Source organism: Lagopus muta, chromosome 4, assembly GCF_023343835.1.
Source record: "Lagopus muta isolate bLagMut1 chromosome 4, bLagMut1 primary, whole genome shotgun sequence".
Taxonomy (NCBI): Eukaryota; Metazoa; Chordata; class Aves; order Galliformes; family Phasianidae; genus Lagopus; species Lagopus muta.
The window spans coordinates 52,097,327-52,117,586 of NC_064436.1; positions in this window are offsets into that span (position 1 = coordinate 52,097,327).

The following is a 20,260-nucleotide window of genomic DNA, read 5'->3' on the forward strand; positions in this document are numbered from 1 at the left end:
ACACTTGCCCAGTGCCTTCCACAGCTTTGCAGAAATGCTCACTGTGTAGCAGCGTGAAGTGGACAGAAGTGATTAAATTATTCATTGCAGCCTTTCTGATGGACATTAAAACTTAAGAGTTTAAGTAGGGAAACCGAAGATTTACTTTTAAGCTGTTAATAACTGCATGTGTGCTGGTTGAACTGAATGCTGGCTAAATGTGGAACTGGTTATGTTGTTTAAATCCTCTCTCTTTTACTCACTGTAAGCAGTTTGAACTGGATAACACACCACAGTTACTGTCAGAGCAAACAGTGTTTAAATCTTACATAATTATAAGTGCTTGTTCTTAAAGCAGTATTTGAAGTCTGTTCAAAATAAAAGGTTGTTTTCTTGCATCAACATCATTCCACCAACCTGAGTTCTTACATTTACAAAGAATTCTTCCAAGTAACATTAAGTAAAAGTGGTAGTCACTTGATTTTTAAAATTTATTTCTTTCTTTCAGTGTATATTGTCTCTACAAATTGCAATGATTGAGCTTGAGGCCTTGAGGCTTTTCTTTTTTTTTTTCTTTTTTGTTTGTTTAAAAAAGTCATAATTCCATAGGATCAGCTCTGAAAGGTCTTTTCCAAGCAGTGTTTTTGGCAGTGGTTCAGGTTTTTTTGTTTGTTTGTTTGCTTGTTTGCTTTTTCAGGTGCTAAAATATCCAAGCATTCAAAATCATGCAGAAATGTTCCCAGCTGTCTTAGTTGGGACAGAATGTAGTGCTTGAAATCAGAAGGAAAATTAATTGAAAAGTTTTTAAATAGAATACAAATTTTCATGAGGGAAGGCAGATATGGGGTATTCTTACACTTTATTGAGAACTACTGGATTTTCTGGATTTGTGGGAATACAAATAAGTGCTGTACACTGCTCCATTAGTTTATAGAATTAATTTGTTTTTTTTTTTTTTTTTTTTAAATTTAAACTACTGTTCCATTTCTTTAAATGAAAAACAAAACAAAACAAAACAAAAAAAAAAAAAAACTATAGGGAAAAAAAAAAAAAAGTAGTATGCATGAATTCATAGCAAAAACAGGGATATTATGAATCATTAGTATCTAATACTAAGGAGAAACAATGAGATATCCAGTGGAAATAATTAAGGCTGGATCTAATTTAAATGAAATGTATGGAAACCAAGTAGCACGACAAAGAAAGAAAAATGTGTTAATTGTCACTGGAAATGTTAAATGTGTACAGTTTTTACACATACTGGATTCACCAGCACAGAACACCACTGTTAATTTTAGAAATAATGTAGGACTTTTTTTCTACAATGTCTTATATTTTAAAGTGTATATTTTTATATAAATTTAGTATCAACAGTGAGCACATTTAAGGTATCAAAGCACTGTGTAAAGTATCTCTGTGAGATGGAAGGAACTGCAGTGACCTGCTCAGTCACCCAGTAAGCCACTAACAAATGGCTCTTTCCAGGTTCCTCAGACCACAGCTTTGCAATTCTGTAGTTTTTGAATGTATCCTGGATTTGGCTCAGTGTTCATCTTTTAATACATGGCAGTTGTTTCCTCTTTATTTTATGGACTGCTGGAAAGTCAAGGCAGCTCATTCTAAAGAGAGTTTAAAACAAATTTGTGTACCAGAGAATGACAGATACAAAGGAAAGTCTTGTATCAAGCAACATGTTGAGTACCAGTAAAACAGTCATATTGAAATAAAGTTATCCTCAAGTTCCTATTCTGTCTTACTTCTGTCAGCTAATCCTTATACACAGTATGCACTGTATGTAGGCTTTTTTTTTTTTTTTTTTAAGTGATTTTGCTTCTACATACTGATGAAATTTTCTCAACTTAATTTCATTTTTCACTTCTATGCTCTACGTATATTTATTTATTTATTATCCAGTGTCATCTTTCTGTTGGGTGGAAACAGAAATATCTGAGCAAAATGGCAGCTCTGCAGAGCTCAGAGAAAGAAATTCATACATTAAAATTCAAGTGCTGTGATGGATAACTGAATTCTGCACAGGTGTATCCTCTTCTGTAAGTTAACCACAATATACGTTGTTGGCTATACCCAAAATGTTATTTTTAAGTTTAGACATATATTCGCTTACTTATTTCTGAACTTTGATGTTTCTGTTTATTAACAGCATGTAATTTTTTTCCCTGATACCTTTGACCCTAGTACTTTTTGACCCCAATAGAGCTGTGACTATTCACCAAAATGTGTATGGGGTGCTCACTTGCTCCCATCTACTTTTAATGCTGAGCAGGAGGAAGCAACGGTGTGAAAAGTCAGAGGCTCCTGCAGCATTTCATGAACATTCCTCTGTATTGCACAGCTTCATTGAAGAGCTTTCACGCTTGGACAAAATAGGAATTTGAGTCTAGGGAAGGTGCTGCATAAATGTAGCCTGTCTTTGTTCTCCTGTTGCCACTTCTGCACTTTTTGTCAGGTACAGAAAGCCATACATTTATGCCTGCTTCAACTATTTTGAAAAGTTTTGTTTTGGTTTTTTTTTTTTTGTTTTGTTTTGTTTTTTTTTTTTTGTTTTTTTGAGATCATCATTCACATAATTACAATTCTAGCTTCCTTTATAAGAGTAATAAGTGCTGTACAGAGTGGGGTTTTTTGACCTGCAATATATCTACAGGAAGAGAGGTACTGATAAGTTTCTACATTTTTCATCTTCTGATAGAAGCCTGACATATCTTCCAGCTCATTCATTCTGTGAGATGATTAAAAAGTTGCTCAACAAACTAAGCCTCATCCAGGGCTCAGCAGGAAATAACTGCAATCTAAGCATATTAAAGAACAGACAGGGCAACCAAAGCATACCTCTTTCTTTGCCTTTCAAGATCATGGGAAAAAGAGAAAAGCAGTGTAATATTCTGATAAAACTGGAAGCTAGCAGCAGCTGGTTGATAGGTAAGGATATAGAATCTAATCCAAAGCACACAGAAGTCAATGGAAATACTCTGACTAAATAAGCTTTGCATTAGGCACCTAGGGAGTGAATGATGTTTAAAGTGTTCGTGCAGATTTTAGTCAGATGAGGGAAGAAGAAAGTGATGCACATTCCAATCAAAATAAATGCTATTAAACCACTTGGTATAAATGTTGTTTTGGCTGAGCTGAGTTCACTTTTATGACTCAGAATAAACTGGAAGTAGATCCCTCAGTGCTATGTCCTATAATTTGATAGTGTAAACACTTTGATTATGTAGAAATGTGGATATACATATATGTTTAGAATATAACAATATATATGCAGGTGACTTTTAAAGTCAGTTAGTGCCATTATAATCTGCAGATAAAGTCCTTCTGGAAATATGTTTCTCACATGACTAAAATGCTTTCCTTTTTTTTATCTTAAATTTATTTTAGCAGTTACATACCTATTCTTATGCTGACATTGATCTCAAAGATCAATAGCAGACTATAAACACCTGCAAGCTCTGTTTATTCATTCATGTGTTTACAAAGAGCATTTCCCTCATGTTAGTTTTGTTTGCAAGTTTTTTCAATTTTGTCTCATGAAATAAGTTGTGTATTCCTAACATCAAGCTGATAGTCTTTCCCTTAACTCCACTCTATCTTTAATGAACCTTTGTTTAATATGGAGAACAGGGCCTGTTCAAGGTTTTCCCAAAGAAGATATATGAAATAACATTACACACTGCTTTCTTTTCTACTACTTGCTTTTCTAATTTTTCATTTTTAATAGCTACGTTATACTTTGGTAGCTGATACTCCTCTAGTTGCTTGCCTCGATCTTCTTTCACTGTCATTTCAGCCTGATGAGATTGCATTAAAAAAAATCTTGTTACAGTGCTTTTTGTAGCATTTTAAGTTTAATGCTATTTCTATTATAAAAGTCATCAAGGTCATCTGATACTTCCTGTATTTTTTATGATTTTTCTATGATCCCCAAAATTGAGTTATTGGCAATATACTCCAAGTTTTGTTTATGGTTGTTTTTATGTTTCTTTTGTGATCTAGTCTTTGATTTAAATATTTAAAAAATCCTCTTGCAGTACTCTCTTTGAAGAACCCCACTGGTATCTCCCACCTGATAATACAAACATGTAACAAAATTCATTGTTCTCTCCCAGTTAACTAATTCCTTAACTTCTCAATCTTAACTAACAGTTTTCCCACTGAGATAGCAATGAGCTGTTTTGAAACCCAGTTTGGTAATATCTCCATTTGTTTTGTTTAGAAGATAAATGATTAAATAAAGATACCAGGTGTACGGTATGATCTACTTCTTGAAAAGTTTAGGTGGGTTTTGTTGTTTTCTTTGTACTTCTGTGCTACTATTCATTCCTTCCCAGAAAATTTACTCTAAAGCTTTATGTTTTAAAACTATCTGAAAATCATATTGAAAGATCTGATTACTTCGTATCTTCAAGACCTGTTCTCAAATACCATTTGCAGTTTTCCTTGAATGCTCATCCTGAAGCACTTACTAAGAATCCATTATCTAGATCCTTCAGTTTCATGAATTAATTCCTTCAGGATTCTGCAGTAAAGGTTATCCAGGTTCTGTGATTTGAGTATTTTGTAGTCTTTGAGTTATTTTTTGACGTGATAATTCCTCTTGACGATTGGACTAGATGATCTTGTAGGTCTTTTCCAATCTTGTGATTCCATGATTCTATGATTCTCTTCCACATCCTTAACTTCATTAACTATTTTCCTCATATCAATATCGTGATCCTAGTTGAAAACTGAAACGATATATTCATTTAATTGGACATCTCTTTGTGAATAATTATAAATTCAGTACTTTTTGCTAATTTGTTGCATGTTCTGATATTCTGCAAACATGAAGCCATTGCCCTCCTGGCAATATTTAAAATAAGATCTGAAGATTTATGTTTTGTGCTATGTTAAAATCTACCGGGAGATACACTATATGCATATTATATTCTTCTGTCACTGCATGTGTTTGTGCCTGTCTGTCTATGTATTGTCTACCTATTATCTGTCCTTCATTTTGCACATCTGAATGCATCATAGTAACAGAAGGGGAATGAGAGGGAAAACATAATTGACAAACACTAGATCACTCCAGGACGAAAGAGAATATGTCTGACAAAAAAGGAATTTAAAACTTTCAAAGAGCTGAGTAATGTATAGCTGGAAGAACAAGGTGAAAAGAAACTGCAAACATGCAAGGGTTTGGCATTTTATGAGAAAAGAGCTGTCCTGAATGTCAGATGTCAATCCAAATGGAGAGAAATGTTGCCAGTTGCTAGATGTTACCAGTATGAATACACAGGAAGTGATGAGATTTTTAGTTTTAAAAAATGCCCTGATGAACAGGCAAAATTCAGACACTGCAATAAATAGTTCCAAGAAAATTCTTCCATTTAGCACCTTAGAAAAGGTTAGAGAGAAAAAATAGAAAGAGAAGAAGAAAGGGATTTTTTTTTAATTTTATGAACAAATGCAATTAAAATTTTATAAGAGAGAAATGAGAAAATGCAGATTTCAGAAAGCTGAGGGAGTTCCAATACTCGTTTTAAAATTATGCATCAACACAGTAGGGAGAATCTACTTTTAAACCTAAGTTATTTGTCTTTTATTTATTAACTTTTATTTTTCTTTAAAATCCATTTTGATGTTTTTGTACTAAACCATTATTTTTCTCCGAGGATGTTCTACGACACTTATTGCAGATATACTTAATTTACTACAGTTTCAAAAAGTGAAGGCAAAGTAATGAGAAGTTTTCTAGTTTTCATTTAATGTGATATTCCTGGAGAAATAAATGACTTCACTTAGTAGTAGGACTAATCTGAAAATTAAAAATAAAAATGATAACTTCAATTATTATGACTTTGAGACAGTTCCTACAGCATATCCCCTTTTTTTGTTTTAAAGTTAATTATTGCATTACTGAGCTTTAGAACATATCTTCTGTCCTCCAGATCTGAAACCCTGGTTAAGTTAAAAAAAAAAAAAACAAAAAAATATGGATTCGATGATGTGTTATAACTAAGCTAGATTTTTTTGCCCACGATTAAATTTACAAAAAATCTTATTTAAACACTTTCAGCACTCTCATGCATTACATTATGAACTTAATCTTTTTCAAGAGGTGACCTTTTGGGAGTATTTTATCTGGATAATAAATGCACCCAGATTCATTCAAGTTGTCATCCACTGAAAAACTGAATTTTACATAAAATCAATGGGGAATTCCTACATTTTTAGAAAATAAATTACTCAAAGATTTTGTTCACTTTGGGTGTGGTCCAACATGTGGTTAACTAATAACTTCTTGATAGTTTCTGTTTTTTGCCCAGAATGTATTCTCTCCAGATTTTATGTGACCTCTCTTCTGGGACATAACAATGTGGAGAGGGAAACTGACAGGTTTAAACACAAAAGTTTGAAAGAGCCAAATAGAGATGAAAAGAAGGATTACTGGCTGTCCTGTGTTTCAGTGATGTCAAAAACTAACTGTGAAATTTATTATAAAATTATCCTATTCATCCTCTTCACAAAGGACGGTACAATTGCTTATATAGCACTTATTCAGCAGAAGAAAATCATATGGTTTTGGTGTTGAACCATGCAAGCTTCTCTAAAAGATCATATGATTTTTAAATTTTTTTTTCATTTAATGTAGTTTTTGACTGGGAAATGTTATAATCAAAATTAATACCAAAACGAAAGACTATTGTCAGAAACATCAAGCCATCTACATGTCATCCTTGGTAATTGGCCCTGTCTGAGCATTGGTGTTGGACCAGATGACTCCAGAAGTCCCTTCCAGCCTTTATGATTCTGATTCTCTAACATTACTACTATTGCAAGATTAAATATTCACAAGGTAGGAAATACCAGAATAAAGCTGACCCTGATTCAGATGTCATCACATCATACATTACAGTGTTTGCTAGCAACCCTACTACACATTCACATGCTCTTCTGACATTGCATTGCAATTTGGAATAGTAAATAAACAAATAACTTTAAGCACAGATATATATTAAACAATGAAGCAAATACTTTTCAGTAAGTTAAAATATTTTAGTGTACTTTCATTTAATTCCACAGGACAAATGTGTTATTTTACTTTTAATAAGTAACTATTTAATAAGCTTGATTTTTTCACATTCCCTGTTTATCTCAAGGTCTTATTTCCTGTTCATTGTTGAAATGAAATCATGGACTCAGAATTATAAAATTTAATTTTTTATGATGTACATCACTGCATTGTCTAAACTATTAAAAGAGTAACTGATTTGTGAAGAACTGTATTATCTTCATGGTAGTTATGATTACAGCATTAAAAATGGGAAGCCAGTATGGAAATGAAGATCAAAAATGTCCACAGATTTAGGGTAGATAATCTGATTTGTGTTCATATTTTGGAAAATGCTAAGATTTTTGTAGTTTTCACATGTGCAAAGAAAAGCTTTCTCTGACATAAGGTATATTTGGAGATGATCACTGTTCCAGTCTCCGGATTTCATGTAAGAACTCAGATGAAGTCACATTCAAAGTGTTTTGTCTGTAACTTTCTTACCATGGGGAAATTCTGTGGTGGAAGTGAGTGCCAGACTCTGGATTTAAAGTACACAGTTCTAACACTACTAAATGATCTTTTCCTCCTTGATTTCACTTCAGAGAAGGTTATTTCTGTACAACAAAGAAAATAGGGGCATCGCGGAAAAATATAGCTCTAATGAAAGGCTATGTCAGACTATGCAAGTGTGTGGAACTATGATTCCACTTACAGCATCATTTCCATAATTTTCTAACTATGAAGTGAGCATTTCATATTATGACCCTAATAAAGTCCTCCTAATATAATTGTATGGCATACAGTAATCTTTACTGCAGACAGGATAGTGAAGATCTCCATCTATACAAAGGAAATGCTTTTTGGTGTAGAACCAGAACCATAGGAGAAGAAAGAACTGGTATAGGGGGAAAGACACATAAACAAGCATAAGAGGGTGGTGCAGAGATTGGGAGGACTTCTCAAATGCTGTAGTCTTCTCTCTGGGCATCTTTTGCTATAAAAATATGGTAACTTTTGCTAGAAGGGATGATTTCACAGACAGAATAAAATTAAGTGGAAAGACTTGAAAGATTCAGACATGAAATCTATTGCATGAAAGGAATTAGAAAGGGTCAGATCCAGAGGGGCAACATAGATGTAATGGCAACTAAGTGTAGTTCTATAAACAAAAGTTTGTATGACCAGCTATTTTTCTGAGATTAGGTCAGTTTGGGATATGTTAGATTAGGTTGGAATATCTATATGTAAAAGAGAATACCTTGATCATTTTCCTTCATCCAGGAATATCTCTGTTTTGAAAAAAATAAAAGAAATTCAGAAAACTTGAAGTCACCCCCATGTATGGCAAATTTTTTGTTCACTCTGCTAAATCTCAGACAAGAAGAAAACACTCTGAGAAGTTAGTGAAATCAAGAATGTTTTTCTGTTGAAGGAAATGGAAGAAAGTCATAACAGACTAACTGGTTTACCTAGGTCCAATTTCAGAGATTCCTATCCTTGAAATATTTGCACATACATAAAAGTAAGTATATTTGGTTAACTGACAATAGCAAGAAATTATTTGGGGAACAGCTGCTGACAGATGTAAAATTCTATAAACTTCTAGATTTGTCAGTAGGATATGAAAATTGTTTCTCGATGATGTACACAATATGGTCCTTTTTTTTTTGCAGCTATATTCATCTGCAGAAAGGCTTGGAACTAATAACTCAAACTGCTTTTGTTTCCGTTATATATATTTTAAAAGAAAAAATAGCAGCTTTTAGAAAATAATCTTGCTTTCAGATAGTAAGAAGGATTTAATGTCAGCTAATTACCTGTAGAAGAATGAAAACTTCATTAGTGTTCCTCAGTCTTGCTGGAAATTCAAGATCTGAGTCTGAGAATAGCCCAAATGGCAGTGCTTTCTCAACACGCAAGAACTGTCAATACCACAATTCAAGTCCCCTGTAATATCTGACTTGCTGATTCAAAAAAACTGACCCTGGGCCAAGCTGAAGAATAATTAGTCATTAAATAGTGTTTTAAAACTACTACTTTGTTCATTATAAAGGGGAAATAAAGTTTTTGTTTATGCAAGTAAAATTTGTGCTAGTGACTCTCCATTAAACCTCATTGCAAACTGAAGAGATGCAAAAATGCTTCATCTTCTTCAGTTCAGTGTGACTTGAGGCATATTTATGAAGAAAAAAGTGTATCTTTCTAAAAAATGGCACATTTATATTTTAAAGAAGAGATCCGATCTCTCATATTTGATGCACAACTATAATGCAGTCAGAATCTCATGTTTGCATCTTGTTCTTGAGAAGATTTTTTTTGGTTGACTGGTTGGCTTTCTTCAGTGTTTTGTTTCCCAGAGCTGTCTACTTTTTATACAAAAATATCTACATACCAATTTCTGGCGTTCTGAAGTCAATCAGTTGTAAATGTAAGTGTGTATTATGGGACTTTCCTTCACTTTAATGTGGTTAATGAATATGTTCCCATGACTCTTAAATGGTCTGGTGCCTCAGCACATTTTCAAAAGTACTCTATTTGAAGACATTCCCATTTATAATGGTGATTAAATCTCATTTCCCTCAATATCTGCCCTCACTTAGTCTTTTTTAAGGCTTCTCCGGAAAAGAATTATATCTCAGCTGCTGCTCCTGCTCTTAATGCTTCCCTAGTATGAGTAAGAGCAGAAACCAACTGATGCCTCACACTCCTACTCTTACGGAGACAATATGCAGACACTGCACTATCCTCCATTCCTGGCAGAAGAACTCTGAGCTACCATTTCACATTACCTCTGTGCACTTCTGCTTGGTGGTTCTGCTAAAGCGTCAAGCCTTGCTTTAGTCTTTGTGACTTCACATTTTCTCTATTGGAACTTAGAGTAAGATCCCCTTAATTTCAAGTTACTGCAGATCCTAACTTTAAAAAAGAAAGTCACCTGAAACAGCAGTACAGATAGTCCTCAATGAAGGGACAGACACAAAATAGAAGGTTATAAAAAGAAGATGAGAAAAGAGGTGGAAGTTATACTATTTGATTGTGTCCTTCACTTGCTGAGTCAGCAGGAGCCAAGAGCTCTGCAGGGGCACACTTAGCCTTCACATTTCTCCACAGAAACCCCATCTGGCCAAGTAAATTGCCAGCAATTGAGAAGCCATGAAGGAAGCAGTATCCAGCTATTCTCAGTTAGTGTGAAGGTTACTGTGCTGTAGGATGTAGTGGGAGAGGAAGCAAGGAAAATGTTACAAGGCTATACCAGTTGCATACAGTAAGGGGAAGCACCAAATGCATGACCAAATTTGGGCTGTTAGCTGCAGTTCTTAGTCCCATAAAGAATTAAACCTTATGGGAGCATTTAAGTGCTGTTTTAGAAAGACTCATTTTCAGTGTGATGAAAAATCTTCTTGAAGAAAAAAGCTAGAGCAGAGTAAACAGTCAATTTGTACTATAGAATTTGTGTTTGGACTTCAAATTCCAAAACTTCTGCTTATAATTTTTCCGCCAAGTTATCTGAACTCATTATCTTGGACATTCACTTGGCTTTTGTCAAGGACCTGTTATTTTAACCTTCTTTTAAAGTGCATAGAAAATTGAATGCCTTCACTGAGTTTCGTAACATACAAGATTCACTCACAGGCAGGTAATGAACTGAGATATAAAATAAAGAAAAAATATCTCAGAATCCCATAAAAGAACAAGACAGTATGTGTGGGGAAAACTCTGGAAGATTTATCAGCCTCCAGTTTAATGACTAATTAAAATACCAGTTGTACTTGAGTCTTTGGGTTCAGTGTTTCTCAATGAGTGAGACTGCTCTCTCTAGTGAAATGTACCAGTACTAAAGGTGAGACATAGAACAGAGTATAAACCATACAATCACAGAATCATTTGAATTAGAAGGAATCCTTAAACATCTTCTAGACCAACTCCCCTGCAACGAACAGGGACATCTGCAGCTAGATCAGATTGCTCAGAGCAGTATTTTTGTTGCAGTGAGGAATGAATGATTGTTTAGATTCATGATTTCAATCATTTGCATTCAGTCTGAATTATTTGGGTTTCAAGTTTCAACAGGAGAACTTGAATTTTAATTTGAGAATTTTCAATTTAACTGAATAAAATTTGATTTCTTTAAGCCTCCAGAAGCTTTGACTAAATTATGAAATTTGAGGCCTGCATCTAATGGAGTTCCTCAAGGGTCAGTACTGGGACCAGTACAATTCAATATATTCATCAGTTACTTGGGTGAGGGAATAGAGTGCACTGTCAGCAAGTTTGCTGGTGACTCAAAACAGGAAGAAGTGGCTGACTTGCTTGAATGCTGTGTTGCCATCCAGGGAGATCAGGACATGCTGGAGAATTGGACGGGGAGAAATTTAAGGAAATACAACAAAGGCATGTGTAGAGTCTTGCATCTGGGCAAGAACAACCTCAGATACCAGTATGGGTTGAGGACTGACCTGTTGGAGAGCAGAGCATGGGAAAGTAGCCTGGGGGTCTTGGTGGACAGTAGGATGATGATGAGGCAGCACTGTGCCCTTGTGGTCAAGAAGGCCAATGGCACCCTGGAGTGTATTAGAAGAGGTGTGGTTGGTAGATCGAGAGTGATTCTCCTACCCCTCTACTCTGCCATGATGAGATTGCATCTGGAATCTTGTTCTGGGCCCCTCCGGTCAAGAAGGACAGGGAACTGCTTGACAGAGTCCAGCACAGAGCCACAAAGAAGATCAAGGGAGTGGAGCACCTCCCTTATGAGGAAAAGCTGAGGGAGCTGAGTCTCGTTAGCTTGTAGGAGACTGAGAGGTGACCTCATTAATGTTTATAAATATGTAAAGGGTGAGTGATCAGGTGCTGGAATGTGTGTCCAGGGAGGTGGTGGAGTCACCGACCCTGAAGAAGTTCAAGGAATCTTTAGACATTGTGTTGAGGGACATGGTTTAGTGAGAACTACTGGTGATAGGTAGACAGTTGGATTGGTTGATTTTGTAGATCTTTTCCAACCTTGGTGATTCTGTGATTCTATGGTCCAACAATAGGACAAAGGACAGTGTGTGCAAGCTGAAACATAGGAGGTTCCACATAAATATGAGAAAAAAAACTTCTTCACATTAAGGGTAACAGAACACTGGAACAGGCTGACCAGAAAGGTTGTTGGATCTCCTCCTCTCAAGACATTAGAAACCCACCTGGATGTGTTCCTGGGCGGCCTTATCTAGGTGTTCCTGCTCCAGCAGGGGAATTGAACTGGATGACCTTTTGAGTCCCTTTCAATTCTGACATTCTGCAATTCTGTGAAAAAGTGTCCCAACAGTAAATTAACAGATTGTAGAACACTTATACATCATGAGTTTTGTAAATCAGCAGCCCACATCTAATAAGGCTGGAGTTATATGTCACATCAGCAGTGAGGCAGAAAGCAGAACAAAACTTGTGAATCTCCCTCAAAAATAATTTAATAAACATTGCCTATTCATAAGCAGGAGAAGCTACTTTTTCTACTGTCTTACACCTATTGAACTGGTATTTGATCAAATTTCTACTAGTTATAGTTCATTTTAGAAAAGTTTTTAGTTAACATTTCAGTTTGTTGTTTGTTTCTTTGTTTATGTAGAAAAGATTTAAAAAAAAAAAAAAAGATTAAATATATTCTTTTCAGAAATTTAGAAGTGCTAATTAATGTTAAGGTATAGCAAATGCTGAAGAAAAATTGCCACAGAAGCTAACTTTCCAGTAAAAGCAAGAGAAAAAAGTCAGTCTTTTAGACTGCCTCTGATAAATACAATTTCTTTCAAAATGGATTTTAACACAGAAAGTATTTTTGTAATTCTATGCCAAGATCATGTATTAAGACTATGTCTATAAAAATAAATTTAAGAAGTAATCACAGTAGCATTATTTCCATAATTTTGTCCAAAATTGTTAATGAATTCTGATTTAGACTTCAGTGTGTGTTTTCTAAAGGTACCTAGCAAGCAGAAATGCTCTTACTCAACTGGGACTGCCGTCCCTTCAGTGGAAGTCTGAGTACGTATGTGATTTCTATTTGTCTTCTTGCAACACAGTAACCACAAGACACTACGTATATTTAATACTATGTTTTGATACATTGTACTGTTGGGTAAGCTTCTGAAATCTTAGCAGCACTTGGAAGTGGAAGTTAGCAAACATGTTTGCTTTTCTGCTGCTGCACTCTGCCGCTTCAAGAAAGATGCTCTTTTAAGGCAAAGATGCCTTTCTGCAATTACATGCATCATTTCATAGAAAAATTCTGAGCTGCAGGATGGGATTGTTCTCATGACTTTTGGGGAGAACCTTTGAATGCTTACAAAGCAGAACCTCTCTTTCAGTGGCATATGGATTTTGCGTGCAATTTTGGTGAGTCCCAAAGAGCAACCCAGGAAAGCTTTCTGTTCACCAAAGGATAGTCAGAGCAAGCTTATCCCATGGTCTTAAATTCTAACCCTAATTCATCAACAGATGGCAGCAGAAAACTCCCTACCTCCTTATCTTCTCATCAGAGGCCCTACAAATGACCGTAATAATGACAAAGGAAGGGAAAAAAGAAAAAAGATACTGCTGACTAAGCCTTCTATCTATTATATGCTCTTGACTTTTTAGCAGTGCTAAAATCTCCTAAATATTATTTTTATGATGAGCCTGAATGACTAGAAGCAGCTGCTGCCTTTAGAATGGCTATCTTGCTTGTCTTTTCCTGTTTTTTAAACAATTCTTTTATTGAAATTGATTCCTTTTACTTTTCTTGTTGCAAAAGAGTATAGTGAATATAGATTATAGCAAATCCTTCACTTTTCTCACTGATAGATTACTGTGATGACAACTCATTTCTTTGATTGCAGTAAAGACTTTTTCAAATGTCATCATTAAAGTGTCAGAACAAGTAATTTAGTAAGCAGTTGTACTAGTTTTTGAGACATGCCTCACTAGATTTTGGTTTTTCATGAATTCCTCCCCCTTCAAATCAAGTAGATGATATAATAAACTCAGTGAATTCTTGATATAGATTGAAGCATTAAGATGCATGGAATATAAAGTAGTTTCTTTTTTTATTATTATTATTTTTTTAAATGATGCTGATATCTTGGCATTGCCAACCAAGGAAAAAGCATTACCATAAAAATTTCTAAGAGGCATTTCCTCATGTAATTTATAATAGTGGGTGTCTGACATTGGAAACCTTACATTATATAATTCTTTTTCAGCCTCTAGGCACATGAATTAGGTCCATAGCTCCTGATCTCTTTCCCGTCTCTTTCACTAACTTAACTTAATATTTCTTTGCACTTAACAATTTGACAGCTTTTTTTTTTTTTCTGTGATAAAAGAAACTGATTTTAAAAAGAAGGAAGGAAGGGAAAAGGAACAGTTCTTTCAGGCACTGAGAGTCGAATATTGCTTTAAACAGAATAGAAATTTTTAAGTTCTCTGAGCCAATTACTTATATTGAAGTAGATTTAACACAAATCTTCTTCAAAATGGGAACACCGATCTCTCCTCAATTCAACAATTTACTGTGTAGATTTTTATAGATTAAACTTTTAACACTAAAGATGTGTTGGCTGTGCAATTGTTACTGAGATGTACTTGGCAAAGGAAAGTGTATGTCCTAGAAGCAGAGCAGAACATTTTGCCTCCACACACTGTTCTACTGAAATGCTGGGGGAAAGCCAGCGTGGTGTCAAAGCCATAAAGACTGAAGCCATGTTTTATTTTTTGTTTGTTTGTTTTGTTTTTTTGAATTTTTTTTATTTTTTCCTCACTCTAAGGAAATAGACAAACCTACCTTAACAAAATGGGCTTTGTTTCCATGGGCATTAGTACCTATTTTGATTTGTATTCTTCTGTATTTTTATTTGTTCTGTCTTGATGTGGGATTTATTTATTTATTTATTTATTTATTTATTTATTTAAACACTGTAAACTTTCCCTGTAGCTGGGGAAAGAAGATAAATAATAATGTAAGCATTGAAATCCTGTTCCTTATGGTAGCTTTTTAGTTATCTAACTAGTTTCAAGTTGTGTAATTTTTCATCTGGACAATTTTGAAAAAAAATTAAAATAACATTAAATCTTTGGCTATCATGGTGCTAATCCTGATATTATCTTATACTCATGAAGAATATATCTGGGATTATACAAATGAGTTTTTAGTTCAAGTATATCCACTTCATTGAGAAGACTGATAACAAGACTGATATACGTTAGTAAATATAAACTGATCCTAAAAGATTAAATTAGAAAGATAAGTGCTCATATACAGAGAAATGTTTGCAGAATCTTGCAGCCCTATCGAGGTGTCTTTAATACATTACCATATTTATTTATTTATTTATTCCCTCAAACCCTTGTTATTTTGCATACTTTTTGAATTTTGAATAAATGTGAAGTGCGTGTTCAAACAGTTCAATCCATGTCCTCCTGTGCTGTGAACAGGAAAAATTCAAACTGGTCACTCATTCATCAGGTTTTCTCATAGTTGTGCTAGTATTTGGAAGGTAGTATCTTCCTTTGTAAATTGTTTTAAGATCTGTTGTAATTAGCATGTTATACAATATTAAATGCATGATACTTGAATGTTTTTTATTCCGAACTGAACCATATTTCAGTGTTCCACCAACAAGTACATCTGCAACCCTGGGAACATTTACCTACTGAATACTGATTGGAAGCCCTTGCATTTTATTTTACCCATTCGTTTTAAAAAAACTAGCAGTATGTGTATTCAGGACAAAACCTAGTAAAACTTACCTTCAATTAGTGGCTTACAAGAACCTTGCTGCAATAATTCAGGCATGGGATATTCAAAGTATGTCTACTTAGCATAATAGAGAGAGGGATACTGGAGCAACAAAAGTTGATCTATGTTGTTGCAGTCATCTACCCCCACAGAACCTAGGGAAGGGCCAGGAAATCCTCTGTGTAGCCTGCTAGTGGTGTTTTTAATAAAATGATATAAAAAGTGTATGTTGCATGTCTATGTGGATGTATGACATAAGAATATGCAGGCAGCTGAGATCTGGCTTTGCTATGTATAGACATGTTTTTGTGTATGCATGCTAGAATACAGTGGTGCAGATGCTGAGACAGTTCTGCTGCAGTCTCATTCAGTCTGCCTATAGATTTACTTCGGAGTAAATTATCCCCAGGTTCACACCTGAAGTTTTCCTGAAAGAAAACTACCTGTGACAGTTCAAAAGGGAGCCCAGAAGCAAACTGACATACAATCAGTGTGAACAGTCAATGAACTGCAGAGTGAAGTGAAATGGAGTGCTAAGTTGTTTGACAGCATGCATAGGTATCTAACATGTATCTTGTCAACTATTTCTGAATGGCACTGATGTCCTGAGAAGACATACCGTGAAACACCATTCTCATATCTTGAGTTAATTCTGCAAAGATTCCTACACAAAGACATGCACTCCATTTTCTTTTGCTTTTAATGGCATTTGGTGTCATTGTCTTTCACTTGTTATACATTTATTCACAGAGTTACACAGAATGGTCATGGAAAGGGTATCTGGATGTCAGGTATTTTTGTTCAAAATACTCCTGACTTTTCAATTTTCAACACATCTTTGATACAACACAGAAAAAACAAATTAGTATCTCCTTGTATTAGAAATGAATATTCAAGAAAGTCATATTTTCTAATACCACTCTTTATGTGAAATAACATTTTTATATGATATAACACATTACAAATTTACTCTAGGTGATTTCTAATATCTCAATTCCGTTTTAACATATTTGTAAGTATTTTTCACTAATTAGGGGACTAAAATATCTTACTGATGTCTAATTTTATCCAGCTACTAGGAAACTGCATTTCAGGATTTATTTCCCCCTTCTCTAAGTTACTGTAAGAAATTTTTATAAAATATCTTCAGTAAAAATAGTAGATAATATCAGTCATTTTCTTGTATCATCTGGTCCCTAACTGTCTTTTAAACAGAAGCATATTCTTGCTTCACTTTGCATAGATTAGACAGAAGAAAATAAAATCAGAGAACATTTGAGAACATTTCTTTCCTTTTAAATTTCTTTCCTTTTAAATTTCTTTAACCAGAAATAAGAGTACACGTGTATCAAATTTAATTTGAAGTATTCCCTAATTTTGGAAAGGTCTGTCATTTAAAACCACTCTTTAAAATACTATTGACAGAATATTAACTAGCAGTATAATGCAGGCTTTCAGTAACTTAAGCAAAGTATTGGTAGTGACTTGACAGACTTGAACAAACCAAACTTAGAGAAGATAAACTCTTACACCTAAAGGAGCAATTCAGAATGTTTGTATTAACACTGCTTCATAGTGGAGAAACTCAAATTTTAGGTTATCAAATCTGAGGTGATCCTCAGTTTCTGCAACACTAAATATGAATGGGAAGGTCTTGGTCAGAACAGACAGAAGGGAGTCCAGTCCTAAATTTTCATAGTGCCTTCTCTTCCTATTTGGTTTTTAGTTCAGTGCCTATCTGATATGAAACAAATGAATTCAAAATTCTGATCATATGCTGTGTGCTTTGTGTTACTGTACTACAGAAATCACATGCTCTTGTTCAGGCCGGGGAACACCTGCATACATGGTGAACTGTAGCTGAACTTCAATAGGAAGAATAGATCTGAGACACAGGTTTGAATATCTTTTGATGAACTGAGCTCTTTTCAGACTTTCTGAATCTATTGCTGTGCAATACTAGGCAATTATATATATTTTTTTAAAGGCAAATTTTGTTTCACTTAATAAATACTTCCAAAAAGTACTTCCAAGTTTGCTCTGAGAGAACAGGACACAGTTGAAAGAACAGGACACAACATCTTGAAAAACAAATGGAACCTCTGATGGAAAACTGCATTTAATATTTCAGATAGCCATAGGTAGATTTTTCTGTTTAGTTTTTATAATATAAACACTTTAAACATTTGCGATGTAGCCAGTATTTTTTTTTAATTGGGACTTCTAAAATTGATATTCACAGTAGAATGTTTTTTTTTTTTGTATGTTGTGTCTTTTATGTACCTGTTGACAGTTTGGCCCAGTTCAGCCCGGTTCTGTGACTAGTGGGGGGAAAGATCCGTGCTTCCGGGAATGTAGTTCTTCTTCTCTTCTGGGACAGGTACCCAGAACTGGAGCATTAAGACTTTAACTCCCAGGGCACTACATGATGTTCTGATGTGGAATACTGATAACCAAAAATCATAAAACCATGACAGTACAGAACTGCAGTCAAGATTAGAACAGTGACATCCTCCCACTGGTACATGAGAACACAACCTGTTTGAAGTTATGTTGCATTCTTTTGCCTATTTCTTTGCTGTAGGCTATTTTAGTAATTTAGGGAACATTTTTCACTTCATACTTTTTTTAGAGTGAAAAATACTGAAAACCATATAGTCCCATATTAATAAAATCCTCTTTTCATGGTTTACTCCCTGCTGATTGATTTGGTAAGGATTTAAAATTGCTTATGCTGAAGAATTTTTTCCATAAATATAAATAAAGTTTATAAAAATTTCTAAATTCAGCTTATCACCTTTTTGATTTGATCAATTTTGAAATCTTTTTTTTTTTTTTTTTTTCGGTAGGCTTTTACAATGCTAAAATCTCTTTGTTGTTTTGAGTTAATTCATGGAATGCCTGTACATATGTTTTTAAATGAAATACATGCAGGAAGAAATTGAGCTATGAAGAACCATACATAACATCGTAAGCACATAGCAAATGGGCCGATTGCCAAGATTTTTTTTTTCTTTTTCCAAAACTGCTAGTAATGTCTTGTCTTTCCACTTTTTTCTCTCTGTTCTAGAGTAAGAAGTTAACATATAGTTTAGGATTTACTTTTGTGGATCAACAGCATTCTCTAGTACTTAGTATTTCTGGTTATTCTCTATTTAATAGAGATTGTATTCTTCATTGCTAATTTAGGGGTAGTTTAAACTCCAAAACATCATTCAGTGAATGACAACAGGAATTATTCCTATTTGAGCATCCCAAGAATATGTGTATAGTTCTAGGAGCTCTTAGTCAACTCTGCCAGTTTGGCACTAGGATTGTGCTGATTGCTACTGCCAAGTAAGAACAAAAAAATCTTACTTCCCACAGTTACTTTGATTCACTAGATCTAGGAAAGTGAAGATGATGTAATGTATGCTCTGCTTATTTATTTGCCTTCCGGAGAAGGAATGATTTAGAGGACATTTATCCACTAAATTTTGAATATGCTTGTATTCCTTTATCTTAAGTCTCCCTTATTCTAATGCATGGACATCTCACTGAACTCAAAATTTAGCCCCTATATTGTGACTTTTCCAGAAATATCTAGGTATTTTGCAGAGATAAATAAGATAAGGCAAACAGAGTTTACAAGTATTTTAGAACATCTATAGAAAAAAATATCAACTGTATCTCAGAAATTACCTCAATTTTCTCTACCTTTTAAAACACATTTAAAGTAATTCCTACTTTGTGACTGGTCACATGAGATACTTCTATTCTGAAGCTGCATTTTTAGAATTGATTTTGCATTTGTAGAGACGACCCTCATTTCTGCATGTGGCATACAAAAAGCAGTGGCACAAGTACAACTCAGAGATTTCTGAAACTACTATTCCCTAGAAAGAGAATTTTCCCTAGACAGGGAAATAGAGTCCTAAAAATTGTGTCAAAATTGTGTCAAAAATACTGAGATGTGAAAGCTCATCTGTATGATATCTACATTCTCTGCCTTCTCTGGGTACTTATATTCTTTTGCCCCTGAATAGGGTGAAGGGCTTAAAATGTTATTTAACTAGCTCTCCTTTGTTGGTTTTGCCAATAAATAGGGAATTAAACTAAAGGATTAACCATAAAATAGATTACAGTTCAAGGAGTCATTGAAGAAAACAGAAGACAGACAAATAGAAAATTAATCTATTCGCTTGGTATTCTGTGTGTCAGGGATTGAAAGAGAAGTGATAATGCTACCCCATTAAAGTCAGTTAGTACTTTTTGAAGAACAGAAATAAGTTTTGAAAAGTTGAAAAGCTACAATATAAAAGGCTTTTTTAGAGCACAGAACGAGTTTCCTTAAGTGGCAGACAATCAGTCACATTGCCTTTAGTATTGAGCAACACTGCTAATTTTAGCAACATCTGACAGCCATTGCGGTTAGGAGTATGTAAATATTTTCATTGCAATCAGTGTTTGTCAGACATGAAGACTTTAGCTAT